The following is a 20471-nucleotide window of genomic DNA, read 5'->3' as shown; positions in this document are numbered from 1 at the left end:
CTTCTCCACTCCTCAGGCATCCTCTCCCTTTCCAAGTTTGAGTTAAACAATCTAGTTAAAAACCCCACTGCCATCTCTCCTAAACATCTCCATGCCTCCACAGGTATGTCATCGGGACCAGCTGCCTTGCCACTCTTCATCCTCTTCATAGCTGCCCTCACGTCCTCCTTGCTAATCCACTGCACTTCCTGATTCACTATCCCCACATCATCCAACCTGCTCTCTCTCTCTCATTTTCTTCATTCATCAGCCCCCCAATGTACTCCTTCCACCTTCTCAGCACACTCTCTTCGCTCGTCAGCACATTTCCATCTCTATCCTTCATCACCCTAAGCTGCTGCACATCCTTTGCAGCTCGGTCCCTCTGTCTAGCCAATCGGTACAAGTCCTTTTCTCCTTCCTTAGTGTCTAACCTGTCATACAACTCACCATACGCCTTTTGCCTTTGCCACCTCTCTTAGCTTTACGCTGTGTCTCCTTGTACTCCTGTCTACTTTCTTCATCTCTCTGACTATCCCATTTCTTCTTTGCCAACCTCTTCTTCTGTATACTTTGCTGTACTTCCTCACTCCACCACCAAGTCTCCTTGTCTTCCTTCCTCTGTCCTGCCGACACACCAAGTACCTTCCTAGCTGTCTCCCTCACTATTTCTGCAGTGGTTGCCCAGCCGTCCGGCAACTCTCCACTATCCACCCAGTGCCTGTCTTAACCCCTGCCTGAACTCCACACAAGTTTTCCTTCTTCAACTTCCACCATTTGATCTTCGGCTCTGCCTTCACTCGCTTCCTCTTCTTGCTCCTCTAAAGTCAAGTTTTATTTTTATTTCAGTGAACTGAAATGTTTTTTTTTCTTCTCTTTTCACACCTGGTTTTAGTTCAGTTTTAGTGAACTACAATAACCTTGAGCTGGATCATGATCTGCTATTATAGACCATACTATACTGGTCTACCTGGGACTGCATCGTAGGTGAGGTCTGTTTGGGTCCTGCTCAAGTCCCACAGTGTCTATAGAGAGAAGAAGATGACGGTTAAGATACAAATGGGTCACTTCCATCAGCCTCCACTGATTCCCAGGGCAAATTAGCATGCTTTTTAACAAAAGCTATCGCCGCATGCTACCCCAAAAATGAAAACGCGCACGCAGAGCAACAGCCTACTTAGCAAGTTGGCTAACGTTGATTAGGTAAAAGCTAACTTACACAGCGACGCTCAGCTTTACTTGTAACTTAACACAACAAAACAACAAAACGTCTAGTGCAGCAGCACGTCTAGTACTGTTACCTCTCCAGCGTCGCGGCTCCGAACCGTAGTTGGAAGCCTCTGGTGGGTGTCTTGCTAGTCTATTTAGCTTAGCCTGGCTCGTAGCTGGTAACAACTTCATAAAGAGTCCGGACCAACTCTGCAGTGGAGAACGGGCCGGCCACTGCACTGCACTGCAGTCCCATTTAACACACGGCAGCCTCCCTCCCTCCCTCCCTCCCTCCCTCTCTCCCTGTGATGCATACAAATCATCACTGGTAACGGTGGCTACCTTCCTATCTGTCGGCAAACTAGCGTCTCCGCGGCTGCGGCTACAAACAGAAAATACACAGACACACACACACACACACGGCTGCGTCTACATCACCCCCCCCCCCACACACACACACACAATACCCACTAAGCCCTCTCCTTAAAGGGGCAAGGCACAGCTTGCATCAAAACGTATATGATTAATACTCACACTTTATTAATCTTGTAGGATGTGCCAGTGCTGCCGTGTCCAGGCTGTCCGCGCGCGTTGTTTGTGGCGCTTGCTTGACAGTACAACTTCCGGGTCAGCAAAAACGACTGTAACAAGGGTGTACCGGGGGTCGCTGCTCAACACACACAGTCCGCACAACAGTCGCAAATAAATGACTGACATCATTTTTTATTTTTGTTTTGTTTTTGTTTGTTTTTTTTGGGGGGGGGAGGGGCAGGGGCTTCATATGTAATGGCTCCTCCCAGTGTAACGGGGCCAAATGGGTTGACATAAAATTAACATGATGATATTTTGACGTGGTCAAATAATGGACTTCTCAGCAAACCTTTCAGAGTTAACAAGCAAGCTTTTAATGACCGCAAGCCAAGCTAGTCATAACAGTCACAAATTCGTTTTGGTCTCAGCTTGATCCTTTTCTTGGCCACAGAAGCGACCTTATCTATTTGCCTACTCTTTACCCTCATGGTGGGAAATAGCATGTTGTCTAATCAACTTCTCTCGTAACGTCCCCATCACCTTGCACCGCATCCCCGCTATCTGTAACAGATATGCCCGTTTTTAACGTGTTCAATAGCCCACAACATAACCAAAACATCGACATTTCAGTTGCATCGTGGGTAACATGCAAATGAACTTGGAGCAGGAACACTCTAGTTGAATTCGCCACACTGCCTCCTTCCTTGAAAGACCAACGTCCCGTTGGCCTAACCCAAATCCCATGTGGATGGGTCCATCCACCATGAGGGTTTCTTCCGCCGAGCACCTCTCCCATCCCGGGCTGCTCCTTGCCGCGGGCTGCTGATGGATGACGGCGGCGGCTCTGCATCCGCTGGGTCTGAGCCCCCACTGTCGACGTCGACGTCACCGCTGTTTCCATTCCTGGCCAGGGAGGGCAGCTCTGTAAACCCAGTGTCCCCGCCCCCTCCCTGGCCCAAAACAAGGTGCTCTAATGGTAGCTCCTTGCTGACATCCAGGGAGGTTGGCTTTGATCCAGCAGTGTCCTTACCCCCTCCCTGGACCCCGGTAGCCTGGTCTGTACTAAGTAAGGTGCGAGGCGATCTTGGTGAAGGATGACTATCCGAGGGCGGCTGTGGAGCTTCACTCTATAGATGACCTCTGAGATCCTCTTCAGGATGAGGCAGGGCCCCTCCCAGTTGCTGTTCAGCTTTGGGGACCGTCCCTTCGTTCGCCGTGGGTTATACACCCATACGTTGTCCCCCTGCTGGTACTCTTTGCGGTGGCAACGTACATCATAGGCTCTCTTCTGCCTTTCCCCTGCAGAAGCCATATTCTCTGGAGCCTGCTGATGAGGAGCCTCCATCCGGTCCTGTAGTGCGTCTACATAGTCCTGGCCCGGCGGCACTCGTACTGGTGGGTTTGGCGGCTTGCCAAAGACCAGATCCACAGGCGTCTGTAGCTCCCGAGCAAACATCAGTGCAGCTGGTTGTAGTGATATAACGCCATGTATATCCACTGGAACTACACTAGGTGTTATGTACTACCCGGAATGTTATTATGGTTACACCACTACCACGTATGGTTATTACGTCTGCCTACTGAGCCACGATTAAACCTGAGTTCTATAACCCGGTGTGGTCATTGATCCTCGACCAATACTACCCCAAGTATTACTTCACCCGCCAGTGAAAAAGGGGTTACATAAGTTTCACTGTTTGCATCCACACAGTAAAAAGTGATCATATGCTGCCATTCAATTAAAGCGTGTTTTTTATTTGATTGGACCCGATATAATGGTATTTATGATATTTTGGGTCTATATATGTATTAAAATCACTTTAATTCAATGGAAATCAGGGCCTCATTGGTTCAATGTATTTGACTGACTTAAAACCAAAGACTATTTTTCCATCCAGTATGTCACGTGACTACTGACGCAGCCAAACTTTGGTTCTCAAAATCTCTTGATTTTATGCCATTTTTCTTTTCACTGCTTGGAGCCCTGAGGAGAAGTCAAGTTCACGGCCAACTTGTGCCAAGTGCCAATTTCTCGGTAAGAAGTGAGCCGAAGCGCGAAAAACCCCAGTAAACATTGAATATCGACATGTTTTTGTAACATTTTGGCACACTCGGGTGTGATTTTTAAGTGACTGATTAAAGCTAATTATAACGTTATCGCACGGCAGTTTATACGTTCATAGCTAGGTAGCCTGGCTAGGAAACGACTAGCTAGCATAGTCGAGGCCAGAGCGAGGCCGTCGTCGACGTAGAAGTCGCGTTCCACTAAGTGCTTGGCATCCATTTCGTGTTCCCTGGAGCTGTGTTCTGCTGCTCGGTGAAGTCCATAGACGGCGACAGCTGGGGATGGTGAGTTGCCGAATACGTGGACTTTCATGCGATACTCGGCAATCTCTCGGTTGGGGTCGTTGTTGTTGAACCACAGGAAACACAAGAAATCTCTGTTGTCTTCTCGAACGACGAAGCTGTGAAACATCTGCTCGATGTCCGCTATGACAGCCACTGTTTCTCTTCGGGAGCGCAGCAAGACTCCCAGCAAGCTGTTGTTCAGATCCGGGCCGGTAAGTAGCACGCACATCGTTCAGGGAGATGCCGTGATGTTGAGCGCTGGAATCGAAGACAACCCTGATCTTGTCTGGCTTTTGAGGGTTGTAGACGCCGAAGATAAGTAAGTACCAGCACTCACTTCCCTCCGGTAGTGTTGGGGCCAACTCCTCCTGGTCGCGATCAAAGATGTTTTGCATGAAGGTGTGACGAAGTCGGCTTTCATCTTAGGCTTTCTTTCCAGGGTGCGGCGGGGAGAGGTAAGTCTGCTGAGAGCTTGGTCTCGATTGTTCGGGAGCCGTCGACGAGGGGATCGGAATGGGAGAGGCGCCACCCAGCTGTTGGTGTCGTCCATCACCATCTCTCTGTCCATGAACTCCAGGAACAGACGATCTTCGATGGAAAGCCCCACTTTGTCGTCATCAGGGACTGGGGTGTCATGTTTGATGCTGTAAGGAGGAACCTTTCCTTGACCTGGAGACGGTTGGGGCACGGAGTGAGGAGAGATGGCCTTCCGTTTTCGAGCACGCTGGTGCGATAGGAAGTCACAGCTGCTGGCTTGTGGGCTGAACCCAGGCACACGTCCCCTATAACCACCCAACCCAGGTCTAGACGTTGGGCATAGGGGGCGCTGGGAGGACCATTGCGTTGCTCCCTGACTTTGTGGACCTGAAGGATGTGGCGTCCCAGAAGTATCAGGATCTGGGCTTCAGGGTCCAGGCGAGGGATTCTGCGAGCGATGGACTTCAGGTGGCTGTGGTGCTGTGCAGCTTCTGGGGTCGGGATTTCTGACCGATCGTCAGGCATATGGTTGCACTCAATGAGTGTTGGAAGCAGCACACTTGTTTTTTCCATCCAACGACTCCGCCAAGAACCCTGTGGCTCTTCTTCCAGATGTCTCGGTGACTCCTGCACATGTACGCAACGCAGGGTGTACGGTGAGTCTGAACCTCTGATTTGGATGAGGTAGAAGAAATCAGACCTCGCCAGAGATCTGTTGCTCTGGTCGTCCAGGACGATGTAGACGTTACTAGCTCTGTCTGGGTGTGCTGTGCATTTAGAGGTGACTGCTGGTGGAGGCGCCTCCTCTTCACTCTCCCCGCCATGCTCTGAGGTGGGGTCCTTGTCTTTTTTGTCCCGTGGAGGAGGTCCAGGGTGGAGCGCCGCTATGTGGTCATCGCTCTCACATTCGCTGCACTTCAAAGTTGCCTTACAGTTCTTCGCCAAGTGAGTTGTGGAGGAGCAACACCTGTAGCAGGCACCATTCTCTTTCAGAAAGGCTTTGCGCTCCTCAAGAGACTTGCTTCGAAAACCCCGACATTTCTTTAGAGGATGGCGCTTCTGATGGATGGGACATTGTTTCCCTTTGTCGCCAGGCATGCTGCTCGAACTGCGTGACTGAGAAGCTGAGCGGTTTGTTGAGACCTCTGTCTTGTGGGTGGAGACATGCCTTTTGGCGTGTCTTGATACCTTTTCTGATCGCTCATGTTTTGAGAACCCTGTGGAGGACTTGTTGGACGTTTTCGAGGGAGCTGAAGGGAGAGTAAAGCTGGGGTCGTTTCTTCTGTGTGCCTCGCTGCAGAGGAAGCCTGCGAAGAAGGTGAATGGGGGGGGGGCATGGTGCTGCTCTTTGTACTGGGAACCCTTAGTTATCCACCTCTCTTGTAGACTGTGTGGCAGCTTCTCAACGATCGGGTTGACACCCCTGGCGGTGTCCAGGTACGAGAGCCCCGGCAGGTAGCCCTCACACTTAGCAGAGTCTAACTCCATCAGCAGGTCTCCCAGTTCCCTCAACTTTACGGGGTCTTTCTGAGAGATTTTTGGAAAGTTCTCTATCCTCTCGATGAGCGCTCTCTCGATCACTTCAGGGGAGCACTCTTCTAGGCGTTCCCAGACATGTTGTAGGCCCACTACAGGGTCGGCGACGTGCACATAGCGAATCCTTGTAACGTGCTCTGAGAACTCTTTTCCTAACGACTTTGTCAAGAGGTCGAGCTCCTCGCTGGCAGTTAAGTTCAGTCCTTCAATGGCGTTGAAGAAAGAGGACTTCCATGCCCAATAATTTTCTGGGCGCTCGTTGAACTGGATGAGACCGGAATTCACAAGCTCTCGGCGCACCAAGTACCTCGCAATGTCATTCGTACCAGTCGTGTCATCACGATGTGGCTGCGGTGAGGCTCTGAGAGGAGAGTGGTGCAGCTGAGCAGGAGGAGGCTGAGAAGGGGAGAGCTGAGCAGGATGTTGGTGATGTATGTGGAGTACAAAATGTTCTCCATATGCACTCCGTATGTACTCTGTAGTTTTCCACTTGTCTGTGTGTATGAAACTTCTCACTCACTGCAGACACACATAACCATTGTTCTCATGCGTACCTTCCATGGGGCCACATAGCAACTGTTACTATGCTTGCCTCCCCGTTGCCGCATCCCAGGAACGGCCAGGTACAGCAAAAGACAAGTGCAACAGGCGTACAGACACTCACGAGGCACAGAACGTGATTAACGTAGATGTTTCCTTCATTCCTTTGTAAGATTACACCTTAGTTGACGCAGGAAACATAGTGTATGACGCGACGGACTGTTCTATAAAAAACCACTATCTCCAGCTCAGAGGCAGAGCATATCCTCACAGACAAACCTCTGTGTGGCCTTATGTCTCTCCATCTGCAGATGCATTCAAGATTCTCTGTTTTCTTTAATATCTGTCCGATGATTATTCTCCCCAGAGGTTGCTGGGGCAAGAGCCCATTAAAAGCATAAAGGAAATCCACAACAATTTGGTGTCAGAAGCGGGATCTCACGTCGCCCCGCCAGACGGACAACCGGCTGACCGATCATCTCGGGACAAGAACATAGTCACCGATCTCCCAATAACCTCACCAGGTTTGAGAAGAAGAAAGGGAGAGGCGGGTGGTCCGTTTGTTCGGTGTCGCTGAGATCCCTCAGCAAAACCCTGGGAGATTCATCGCACGGGTAAGCAGAATTCTTTAAAGGATAAAATGATCATTTAAAACGCGTACTATTGAAACCAGATGAGGTCGTGCACTGACAATTAAGCGGCTGTTCACCCTCGGTCTCGCACTAATAGAAGTGGTCATTTGGAAGGATCAAGTGAATTTTGAGGGGAAAAAAAGAAAATAAAAGGGAAACAAGGGCAGTAAACTGCCCCCGATAAATATGGAGGGTCCGATCTATCAGATAATGAGTGATAAGGAAATATGGTGAAGACTCGGTAAAATATGTTTTAGACTGGATGCAGGATCATGGGTTTCCTGTTGAAGGAACTTTGAGCAAGAATAAACTAATGAAAGTCCGACAGTCCATGGAAAAGGGAAAAGCGAAGGTCTTAGAAAGGAAAAAGATTCCTACAACATGGTTAGAGTATATGGCAGAGCAAGAAAGAATTTTGGGAATGTGGGAGAAAGAGTGTGAAAGTAGGGAAAGAAAAAGGCTACAGAAGACTGTGACGTGCAGCGACGACTCGGTAAAGACAGAGATACGACAGCTCACGTATCAACCGAAGACCCGTTCTCACACACCTCTCCTATTCCATCTCTGACATCCACCCCTCCGCCATACTCACATGGCAGCCAGCCTCTCTCTCTCCTTTTGTCTTCCTTATGTCCGCAGCTCATAGCGATGTCTCTGGGACACCCCTCTGACGACTCCGGGTCCGTCCAACAACCTGTCCAACAACGCGGCGCCATGAGACCGATCCTGGGACCACCACCGACACCCCGTCTGACACCACCACCACCACCAACACCCCAACCGCCACCAATTCTCTCTCCCCCGTCCACGGCGAGGGGCCAATGGGAAACTCACCTCTGCAAACATTTCCTGGCCGGCCTGCAGGACGGAGTTAGGAAAGCCATAGAAACACACTGCGTAGGATACGGAAAGAGACGACTGGAAGACTTGCTGAGACATGCTGATCATGCCCACGATCAAATGCAGAAAAAGGAAGAAGTACAGAAGGCAAGGCAGGCTCAGGACAAACATCGCACCTCTCTCTCTCTCCTCCATGGTGCCGCAGCGGCTTCCTTCACCCTACTAACCTGTGCAACAGGACAGACCCGGGGACCGTTCACGATGTCAGAACCCGTGACAACACGCCCAGCCCAGCGGCCCCCAACCGGGTGACGACTGCTGCTTCACATGTGGCCAGCCCGGTCACTGGGCTGAAGACTGTCCACTCCGTCAAGGGCATCAACCAAAGGCGCGGAAGAGGCCGAGGATGGAGCAACGGACCTCACAACCAGTGGGCCCCACGGGGAGGCTCATACCGGGGTTCGGACTGACAGGCGACACGAGAGGAGGAGGAGGGGGTCCTGGACACATCTGCTGCCACATCAGGTCGTATGAATGCACAGACACAACCAAATACACTGATTTGCAAGGAAGACTCTGCTTTGCTGTTAGCTTCCCCAGTTGGACAGTATGTATCTCATGAGCTAGCTTTCCGAAAACTGCCAATGATAACCTTGCGTCTTGCAAATGCTGAGCTGCCTTTCTTGTTAGACACGGGAGCCACACGAACGGTGGTGAGAACCGCCTATCGGCCGGCCACGGTTAACACGGAGCGGCCAAACGGTCCTCTCCACTGTTGCGAGTGGTACGTGTGTCACGGAGCCATTATCCATTCCTGTGCGCTTGTTTGCCTGGATGACAGCTCATCAACAAAATTGCCTGTTTTAATTTCTGATAACTGCCCATTTAATTTGCTGGATAGAGATGGCATGATCCAACTGGGCATCTCTGTTGTTTCCACCTCATCAGGGCTGTACATCACTTCGTTACCAGCAGCGAATATTTTTTTGCATACACATAACCCCGCCCTCCCTCTACGGGTCTACATGTGGGCTCCTACCGCCTCCCAATACACACAGTGGCTCTGCTCCCTTGCTCACACGCCACAACAGGGGACGCATCGACCTACATGACAGCGGACAACCTACACTGCACCGCTCATGTCACGTGTACATTAGACACCGACCAAACTGCGTTGTTTTCGGTTGATGACTCGGTCCCGCACGTCTCCTTGGTAAAACCACGGGGTTCCCAGTGGACAGATACGGGTCCACTCGCGCGACAAGCTTCTCTGGCGTCAGATTGGCTTCCCGCCGACTCTTCACGCGACTGGTCCCCCTCACTAAAATTATACCGGGTAGACGTCAGCGCCACCGTTGCTGTGACGCCACGAATATTGGCTCTTTCCGCCCCCTCACCGTTAGTGACTGAGGCCCATACACACAAACGCACACACACACACACACACACACTGCACTTGCTCCGCAGCTTCACAACATCCCCTCCCATCTTTGGGCTGACAGGAAATAGGATGTAGGTCTCATACGTAATTGTGAGCCCGTCATCATTACCCCGAAATCCGACTTCCGTCCCCACCAACCTCAGTACCCTTTGAAACCGGAAGCGGTTAATGGCATCTGCCCTGTATTCAATGCCTTGCGTGTCAAGGGCATAATTGTCCCTTGCCCCACCTCCCCGGTTTCCACTCCCATCTTCCCCGCGAAGAAGATACGCCCACCCGGACAGCCCACTGAATGGAGGTTCGTTCAAGACCTTCAGGCAGTAAATGCAGCTGTCAGGGCCCGCACGCCCTGCGTCCCCAATCCCTACACCCTTATGTCTCAGGTTCCCCCTTCTGCACGGCGGTTTACCGTTGTGGACCTTGCCAACGCTTTCTTCAGCGTCCCTGTTCATCCTGACGGCCAGTTCTGGTTTGCGTTCCTATTTGACGGTCGGCCTTACACATGGACAAGGCTGTGTCAGGGCGATTGTGAAAGCCCCACGATCTACAACGGGGCGCTTCGAGACAGCCTTAGCACACTTACGCTGACGCGCGGCTCAACCCTATGGCAGTACGTCGACGACCTCCTGCTTTGTGCCCCCACCACAACGCAGTGCAGCTGTGACTCGGTCTCTCTCTTACGCCATCTGGCCCAAGAAGGTCACCAAGCTACTCTCTCCAAACTCCAATTTTGTCAACAACACGTCACTTTCCTCGGACACACGGTCCTATAACTCTAACCCGAACCCGTCTCTGGAAAAAACACACTGTCCCCTTTTGTCTTTTTTTTTTCTTTTTTCTCCCCCTTTCTGTTTTTTTCCGTCTATGGGGAGGGCGCGCGTTTGCCGGATGTCGCGTCACGTTTCCCGTGACAACGGCGTGGGGGGCCGCCTTTTGTGGAGAGCGTGACATCTACCGGAAGTGGTGTCATATTTCCCAGTATATATTAAGAGGCGGAGCCTCATTCTCTCTTTTCGACGGAGTCCGGCACAGAGCTACGTCGCCCGCTGTTCGGTGAGTTGGATTAATGTTGGCTATTTTTTCCATTGTTAATTTGATTTTTACGAGCCTTAGAAGGCCACCGAGATGCCGCCCGGTCGTGAAAAGTCTAAGCCCTCGCCTGAAGAAGGTGGCCGCCAACTAAACATCTTGTTGATGGACAGTGTACAAGGTTAATTCCAATTTATTTGGGAATGCGGTTTTAAATTTCTAACCTATTGTAAACGTTTGAACTACAAACGTTTGGACTGACACAGATTTACTATCTGTCGCAATTGTTGAGATTTAGCGGCGTTGTGAACGCCAACCATAAATGACGAGATGACACAAATGTTCGTTGACAATGTATTTCCTCCTGTACACAAGCTAACATTAGCTGTTTCCAAACTGTACATGAGCTAACATAAGCTGGTCGTTTGGTTGACTGATACACGGCTAGCTGTACACACAGCTTGATGAACAACAGCGTGCTGAATGACGTGATGCTGACCACAGCTGTGGGACCATACACTGGCTGTACACGTGCTGTACACGTGCAGTACTGAGCTGTGATGATGCTGGTTCTACAACGTTTCCACTTTATCGCATTTAAATTAACCGTTTCCACTTTATCGCATTTAATTAACTCTTGTATTTTTCGGGAGCTCAACTCCATGCAGCCATGTGCTTCGTTTATTTGCACCGTTCAGAATCGCCTGCGCTGCATGCCGACGTCATCTATGCGCCTCATATTACTGAGATTGGTGCCTCCATGACTCCACCTGCTGGCCAGGCGGTCATACAATCATCCAATCTACTGTACATAACGTACACCTATTATGCCAGCGCCTGACGAGTGGCCGGATGTGGGTACCCTTTCCCCTGGCTTAACCCCAATCTTAACCTCAAACCCGAATTCTGCCAGGTAACCCTAGTTGTGGCTTGTACCCTGGAAAGGTAACAAGAAGCCCTAGTTGAGGTTTTAACCCTTGAGGAATAAGATAGAAAAAGACACACATTTTTTTTTCTTTAAACGGCGGGGGGGAACGAGAAGACCGCCTATTCTGTCCTACGTATTTGTGTCCATGTATAGACAGGCGGACAGATAGCCAACATGAAGAATCCCAAAGAAATACAGAGTCCCAGTCCAAGTTGAGGAACTTTACTGAAGAACTTTGAGAATTCAAACCTTTTTGTAAAACTGTATAGGGGGGCAATACAGAGAAAGAATGTTTCAATAAACATTGCATAAATTATAAAATGTTATCACATGTCTATGACATAACTACATAACATATGTAAATAACTGCACATGACTGCATGTAAATAATAATTGTAGGCTACATAACTGCATGTAAATAGCTGCACATAACCTAGGAATGACGAAATCACACATGAATTATGAATGACTTATGAACTAATTGTAAATAATGTACATATGACATAGATCTACTACTTTCGGCTGCTCCCGTTAGGGGTCGCCACAGCGGATCATCCGTTTCCATTTCTTCCTGTCTTCTGCGTCTTCCTCTGTCACACCAGCCACCTGCATGTCTTCCCTCACCACATCCATAAACCTCCTCTTTGGCCTTCCTCTTCTTCTCTTCCCTGGCAGCTCCATAATCAGCATCTCTCCTCCACACATGTCCAAGCCATCTCAATCTTGCCTCTCTTGCTTTGTCTCCAAACCGTCCGACTTGAGCGGTCCCTCTAATATAATCGTGCCTAATCCTGTGCTTCTTCGTCACTCCCAGTGAAAACCTTAGCGTCTTCAACTCTGCCACCTCCAGCTCCGCCTCCTGCTGTCTTTTCGTCAGTGCCACTGTCTCCAAACCATACAACGTAGCTGGTCTCACAACCATCTTGTAAACCTTCCCTTTAACTCTTGCTGGCACCATTCTGTCGCAAATCACTCCTGACATTCTTCTCCGCCCTACCTGCACTCTCTTCTTCACCTCTCTCCTGCACTCCCCGTTACTTTGGACTGTTGACCCCAAGTATTTAAAGTCATATGCCTTCGTCACCTCCACTCCTGACCATTCCACTGTCTTCCCTCTCTTTCACACACAGGTATTCCGTCTTGCTCCTACTGACTTTCATTCCTCTTCTCTCCAGTGCATACCTCCACATCTCCAGGCTCTCCTCCACCTGCACCCTACTCTCGCCACAGATCACAATGTCATCCGCGAACATCATCGTCCATGGAGACTCCTGCCTGATCTCATCCGTCAACCTGTCCATCACCATTGCAAACAAGAAGGGGCTCAGAGCCGATCCTTGATGTAATCCCACCTCCACCTTGAACCCATCTGTCACCTCGCCACTGTCACACTTCCACGTGCATATCCTGCACCACTCCTACATACTTCTCGGCAACTCCCGGCTTCCTCATACAATACCACATCTCCTCTCTCGGCACCCTGGCTTATGCGTTCTCTAAATCTACAAAGACACAATGTAACTCCTTCTGGCCTTCTCTATACTTCTCCATCAACATTCTCAAAGCAAACATCGCATCTGTGGTGCTCTTTCGTGGCATGAAACCATACTGCCGCTCGCTAATCGTCACCTCTCCTCCTCTTAACCTAGCTTCGATTACTCTTTCCCAAATCTTCATGCTGTGGCTGATCAACTTTATACCTCTGTAGTTGCTACAGTTCTGCACATCGCCCTGGTTCTTGAAAATCGGTACCGGTATGCTTCTTCTCCACTCCTCAGGCATCCTCTCCCTTTCCAAGTTTGAGTTAAACAATCTAGTTAAAAACCCCACTGCCATCTCTCCTAAACATCTCCATGCCTCCACAGGTATGTCATCAGGACCAGCTGCCTTGCCACTCTTCATCCTCTTCATAGCTGCCCTCACGTCCTCCTTGCTAATCCACTGCACTTACTGATTCACTATCCCCACATCATCCAACCTGCTCTCTCTCTCTCATTTTCTTCATTCATCAGCCCCCCAATGTACTCCTTCCACCTTCTCAGCACACTCTCTTCGCTCGTCAGCACATTTCCATCTCTATCCTTCATCACCCTAAGCTGCTGCACATCCTTTGCAGCTCGGTCCCTCTGTCTAGCCAATCGGTACAAGTCCTTTTCTCCTTCCTTAGTGTCTAACCTGTCATACAACTCACCATACGCCTTTTGCCTTTGCCACCTCTCTTAGCTTTACGCTGTGTCTCCTTGTACTCCTGTCTACTTTCTTCATCTCTCTGACTATCCCATTTCTTCTTTGCCAACCTCTTCTTCTGTATACTTTGCTGTACTTCCTCACTCCACCACCAAGTCTCCTTGTCTTCCTTCCTCTGTCCTGCCGACACACCAAGTACCTTCCTAGCTGTCTCCCTCACTATTTCTGCAGTGGTTGCCCAGCCGTCCGGCAACTCTCCACTATCCACCCAGTGCCTGTCTTAACCCCTGCCTGAACTCCACACAACAGTTTTCCTTCTTCAACTTCCACCATTTGATCTTCGGCTCTGCCTTCACTCGCTTCCTCTTCTTGCTCCTCTAAAGTCAAGTTTTATTTTTATTTCAGTGAACTGAAACGTTTTTTTTTTGTTTTTTTTTCTTTTCTTTTCACACCTGGTTTTAGTTCAGTTTTAGTGAACTACAATAACCTTGAGCTGGATCATGATCTGCTATTATAGACCATACTATACTGGTCTACCTGGGACTGCATCGTAGGTGAGGTCTGTTTGGGTCCTGCTCAAGTCCCACAGTGTCTATAGAGAGAAGAAGATGACAGTTAAGATACAAATGGGTCACTTCCATCAGCCTCCACTGATTCCCAGGGCAAATTAGCATGCTTTTTAACAAAAGCTATCGCCGCATGCTACCCCAAAAATGAAAACGCGCACGCAGAGCAACAGCCTACTTAGCAAGTTGGCTAACGTTGATTAGGTAAAAGCTAACTTACACAGCGACGCTCAGCTTTACTTGTAACTTAACACAACAAAACAACAAAACGTCTAGTGCAGCAGCACGTCTAGTACTGTTACCTCTCCAGCGTCGCGGCTCCGAACCGTAGTTGGAAGCCTCTGGTGGGTGTCTCGCTAGTCTATTTAGCTTAGCCTGGCTCGTAGCTGGTAACAACTTCATAAAGAGTCCGGACCAACTCTGCAGTGGAGAACGGGCCGGCCACTGCACTGCACTGCAGTCCCATTTAACACACGGCAGCCTCCCTCCCTCCCTCCCTCCCTCCCTCCCTGTGATGCATACAAATCATCACTGGTAACGGTGGCTACCTTCCTATTTGTCGGCAAACTAGCGTCTCCGCGGCTGCGGCTACAAACAGAAAATACACAGACACACACACACACACACACACACACACGGCTGCGTCTACATCACCCCCCCCCACACACACACAATACCCACTAAGCCCTCTCCTTAAAGGGGCAAGGCACAGCTTGCATCAAAACGTATATGATTAATACTCACACTTTATTAATCTTGTAGGATGTGCCAGTGCTGCCGTGTCCAGGCTGTCCGCGCGCGTTGTTTGTGGCGCTTGCTTGACAGTACAACCTCCGGGTCAGCAAAAACGACTGTAACAAGGGTGTACCGGGGGTCGCTGCTCAACACACACAGTCCGCACAACAGTCGCAAATAAATGACTGACATCATTTTTTATTTTTGTTTTGTTTTTGTTTGTTTTTTTTGGGGGGGGGGCAGGGGCTTCATATGCAATGGCTCCTCCCAGTGTAACGGGGCCAAATGGGTTGACATAAAATTAACATGATGATATTTTGACGTGGTCAAATAATGGACTTCTCAGCAAACCTTTCAGAGTTAGCAAGCAAGCTTTTAATGACCGCAAGCCAAGCTAGTCATAACAGTCACAAATTCGTTTTGGTCTCAGCTTGATCCTTTTCTTGGCCACAGAAGCGACCTTATCTATTTGCCTACTCTTTACCCTCATGGTGGGAAATAGCATGTTGTCTAATCAACTTCTCTCGTAACGTCCCCATCACCTTGCACCGCATCCCCGCTATCTGTAACAGATATGCCCGTTTTTAACGTGTTCAATAGCCCACAACATAACCAAAACATCGACATTTCAGTTGCATCGTGGGTAACATGCAAATGAACTTGGAGCAGGAACACTCTAGTTGAATTCGCTACACTGCCTCCTTCCTTGAAAGACCAACGTCCCGTTGGCCTAACCCAAATCCCATGTGGAGGGGTCCATCCACCATGAGGGTTTCTTCCGCCGAGCAGCTCTCCCATCCCGGGCTGCTCCTTGCCGCGGGCTGCTGATGGATGACGGGGGCGGCTCTGCATCCGCTGGGTCTGAGCCCCCACCGTCGACGTCGACGTCACCGCTGTTTCCATTCCTGGCCAGGGAGGGCAGCTCTGTAAACCCAGTGTCCCCGCCCCCTCCCTGGCCCAAAACAAGGTGCTCTAATGGTAGCTCCTTGCTGACATCCAGGGAGGTTGGCTTTGATCCAGCAGTGTCCTTACCCCCTCCCTGGACCCCGGTAGCCTGGTCTGTACTAAGTAAGGTGCGAGGCAATCTTGGTGAAGGATGACTATCCGAGGGCGGCTGTGGAGCTTCACTCTATAGATGACCTCTGAGATCCTCTTCAGGATGAGGCAGGGCCCCTCCCAGTTGCTGTTCAGCTTTGGGGACCGTCCCTTCGTTCGCCGTGGGTTATACACCCATACGTTGTCCCCCTGCTGGTACTCTTTGCAGTGGCAACGTACATCATAGGCTCTCTTCTGCCTTTCCCCTGCAGAAGCCATATTTTCTGGAGCCAGCTGATGAGGAGCCTCCATCCGGTCCTGTAGTGCGTCTACATAGTCCTGGCCCGGCGGCACTCGTACTGGTGGGTTTGGCGGCTTGCCAAAGACCAGATCCACAGGCGTCTGTAGCTCCCGAGCAAACATCAGTGCAGCTGGTTGTAGTGATATAACGCCATGTATATCCACTGGAACTACAATAGGTGTTATGTACTACCCGGACTGTTATTATGGTTACACCACTACCACGTATGGTTATTACGTCTGCCTACTGAGCCACGATTAAACCTGAGTTCTATAACCCGGTGTGGTCATTGATCCTCGACCAATACTACTCCAAGTATTACTTCACCCGCCAGTGAAAAAGGGGTTACATAAGTTTCACTGTTTGCATCCACACAGTAAAAAGTGATCATATGCTGCCATTCAATTAAAGCGTGTTTTTTATTTGATTGGACCCGATATAATGGTATTTATGATATTTTGGGTCTATATATGTATTAAAATCACTTTAATTCAATGGAAATCAGGGCCTCATTGGTTCAATGTATTTGACTGACTTAAAACCAAAGACTATTTTTCCATCCAGTATGTCACGTGACTACTGACGTAGCCAAACTTTGGTTCTCAAAATCTCTTGATTTTATGCCATTTTTCTTTTCACTGCTTGGAGCCCTGAGGAGAAGTCAAGTTCACGGCCAACTTGTGCCAAGTGCCAATTTCTCGGTAAGAAGTGAGCCGAAGCGCGAAAAAGCCCAGTAAACATTGAATATCGACATGTTTTTGTAACATTTTGGCACACTCGGGTGTGATTTTTAAGTGACTGATTAAAGCTAATTATAACGTTATCGCACGGCAGTTTATACGTTCATAGCTAGCTAGCCTGGCTAGGAAACGACTAGCTAGCATAAGCTAGCTAACGTTAGTTAGCGAATTTTTTTTTTTTTAAAGTTAGCGAATATTGCCACGTTATCACACCGACAACCAACCGAGCGATTGGCTACGCCTGACGTTAGAAGACAGACCTGCTGCTAGCTGCTATAAACGGGGCCTGCTAATTCTAGCTAGCCACACAGTCTCGCTTGCTTAATTCCGGTTTAACGTTAGCCGCTCACCTGCTTGCATAACGATATCGGAGATGTCTATATACATGTAACGTTACATCCAGATGTCATTTTAATGTGTGCGAATTTTCACTAGCTCACGTTAGCTTATGCTAGCTTGTCAGTCCCACGCCAAGGCAAATGCTATCTAGCTAGTTGGCTTGTTGAATTTTCTACTTGGAATCATTTAATATCGTCAGTTTCGATGCATGTGAGCCTAATGTTTATTGAACGATTATGCTCGTCACTATTAAGCACCCGTAGCTAAGCAGCACAAGAGATTCACTTCTTGTACTAGCTAACGTTAGCTAGCACTAGCAACATGTGTAGGTAGGCCTCGTGCAGCACATTGTGAACGGCTCTTAGCTACAAACCGAGGCTTATGCTGCATGAATGCCCGGTGCGACACATGTGAACGGTGTTTGCTAAATCAAGGGCTGAAAGGGGTTGTTACTTCCAATGGGAAACGCTGGTAAGCCCCTTGTTATGTCTGCACACATCGACAGTGCTGCATTTGATTTGGTGCTGTTCTATTGTGCTGGGATCGCTTGGTGATGCCTGCGGGCTCTGGGTTGTTTGATCGGGTCTGCCTGTGATGCTGTGTCAGTCTAAATAAAGAATGCAACGTAGAGGTTGTGTCGAGCGACAGCGCTGTGTCCTGACGTGATTTCTCAATACAATATTGGCGACGAGGATGGCTGATATCTCTCTCCCACCACCTGCCCCCTTCCTGGCGTTACCTGGCGAGCCTCCGGTACCATGGACTCGCTGGCTACATAGTTTTGAAAATTACATCATCGCCTCAGGGCTCGACGACGTGAGCCAGGCTAGGAAGACGGCTCTGTTGCTACACTGCTTGGGAGCAGAGGGTCATCGTGTGCTCGGGACTCTGGGGAACGTCACAAACTTTGACGAAGCTGTGGGACTTATGAGCACCCATTTCGCTGCTCCACAGAGTGCCCTCCTTCGGCGATTTATATTCCGTCAGCGACACCAACTGCCTGGTGAGTCTGTGCGGCAGTACGTAGCTAATTTGCGAGGGCTAGCTAGCTCATGCAAGTTTGGCGCGCTTCAGGACGAGATGGTTCGCGACCAGCTAATCGAACACACCAACAACGCAAAGGTACGTGAGACTCTCCTGCTGGAAAAAGACGATCTGCTGCTGTCCAGAGCAATTACCATCGCACTACAGGTTGAGGGAGCAGCTGAGTGTGCTGCTATGCTAAATACACAGCAAGTGGCCACCTCCAGTCAAGCTGCCAACGACTCCTCCCTCTACTCACGGCTGCCCCTCGGGACGCAACCCAGCCAGAGCGAGGCGGTCGTCGACGTAGAAGTCGCGTTCCACTAAGTGCTTGGCATCCATTCCGTGTTCCCTGGAGCTGTGTTCTGCTGCTCGGTGAAGTCCATAGATGGCGACAGCTGGGGATGGTGAGTTGCCGAATACGTGGACTTTCATGCGATACTCGGCAATCTCTCGGTTGGGGTCGTTGTTGTTGAACCACAGGAAACACAAGAAATCTCTGTTGTCTTCTCGAACGACGAAGCTGTGAAACATCTGCTCGATGTCCGCTATGACAGCCACTGTTTCTCTTCGGGAGCGCAGCAAGACTCCCAGCAAGCTGTTGTTCAGATCCGGGCCGGTAAGTAGCACGCACATCGTTCAGGGAGATGCCGTGATGTTGAGCGCTGGAATCGAAGACAACCCTGATCTTGTCTGGCTTTTGAGGATGGTAGACGCCGAAGATAAGTAAGTACCAGCACTCACTTCCCTCCGGTAGTGGTGGGGCCAACTCAGCCTGGTCGTGATCAAAGATGTTTTGCATGAAGGTGTGACGAAGTCGGCTTTCATCTTAGGCTTTCTTTCCAGGGTGCGGCGGGGAGAGGTAAGTCTGCTGAGAGCTTGGTCTCGATTGTTCGGGAGCCGTCGACGAGGGGATCGGAATGGGAGAGGCGCCACCCAGCTGTTTGTGTCGTCCATCACCATCTCTCTGTCCATGAACTCCAGGAACAGACGATCTTCGATGGAAAGCCCCACTTTGTCGTCATCAGGGACTGGGGTGTCATGTTTGATGCTGTAAGGAGGAACCTTTCCTTGACCTGGAGACGGTTGGGGCACAGAGTGAGGAGAGATGGCCTTCCGTTTTCTAGCACGCTGGTGCGATAGGAAGTCACAGCTGCTGGCTTGTGGGCTGAACCCAGGCACACGTCCCCTATAACCACCCAACCCAGGTCTAGACGTTGGGCATAGGGGGCGCTGGGAGGACCATTGCGTTGCTCCCTGACTTTGTGGACCTGAAGGATGTGGCGTCCCAGAAGTATCAGGATCTGGGCTTCAGGGTCCAGGCGAGGGATTCTGCGAGCGATGGACTTCAGGTGGCTGTGGTGCTGTGCAGCTTCTGGGGTCGGGATTTCTGACCGATCGTCAGGCATATGGTTGCACTCAATGAGTGTTGGAAGCAGCACACTTGTTTTTTCCATCCAACGACTCCGCCAAGAACCCTGTGGCTCTTCCTCCAGATGTATCGGTGACTCCTGCACATGTACGCAGGGTGTACGGTGAGTCTGAACCTCTGATTTGGATGAGGTAGAAGAAATCAGACCTCGCCAGAGATCTGTTGCTCTGGTCGTCCAGGACGATGTAGACGTTACTAGCTCTGTCTGGGTGTGCTGTGCATTTAGAGGTGACTGCTGGTGGAGGCGCCTCCTCTTCACTCTCCCCGCCATGCTCTGAGGTGGGGTCCTTGTCTTTTTTGTCCCGTGGAGGAGGTCCAGGGTGGAGCGCCGCTATGTGGTCATCGCTCTCACATTCGCTGCACTTCAAAGTTGCCTTACAGTTCTTCGCCAAGTGAGTTGTGGAGGAGCAACACCTGTAGCAGGCACCATTCTCTTTCAGAAAGGCTTTGCGCTCCTCAAGAGACTTGCTTCGAAAACCCCGACATTTCTTTAGAGGATGGCGCTTCTGATGGATGGGACATTGTTTCCCTTTGTCGCCAGGCATGCTGCTCGAACTGCGTGACTGAGAAGCTGAGCGGTTTGTTGAGACCTCTGTCTTGTGGGTGGAGACATTCGTTTTGG

The sequence above is a fragment of the Lampris incognitus genome, unplaced genomic scaffold, assembly GCF_029633865.1.
Source record: "Lampris incognitus isolate fLamInc1 unplaced genomic scaffold, fLamInc1.hap2 scaffold_38, whole genome shotgun sequence".
NCBI lineage: Eukaryota > Metazoa > Chordata > Actinopteri > Lampriformes > Lampridae > Lampris > Lampris incognitus.
This window is presented reverse-complemented; position numbering follows the sequence as displayed.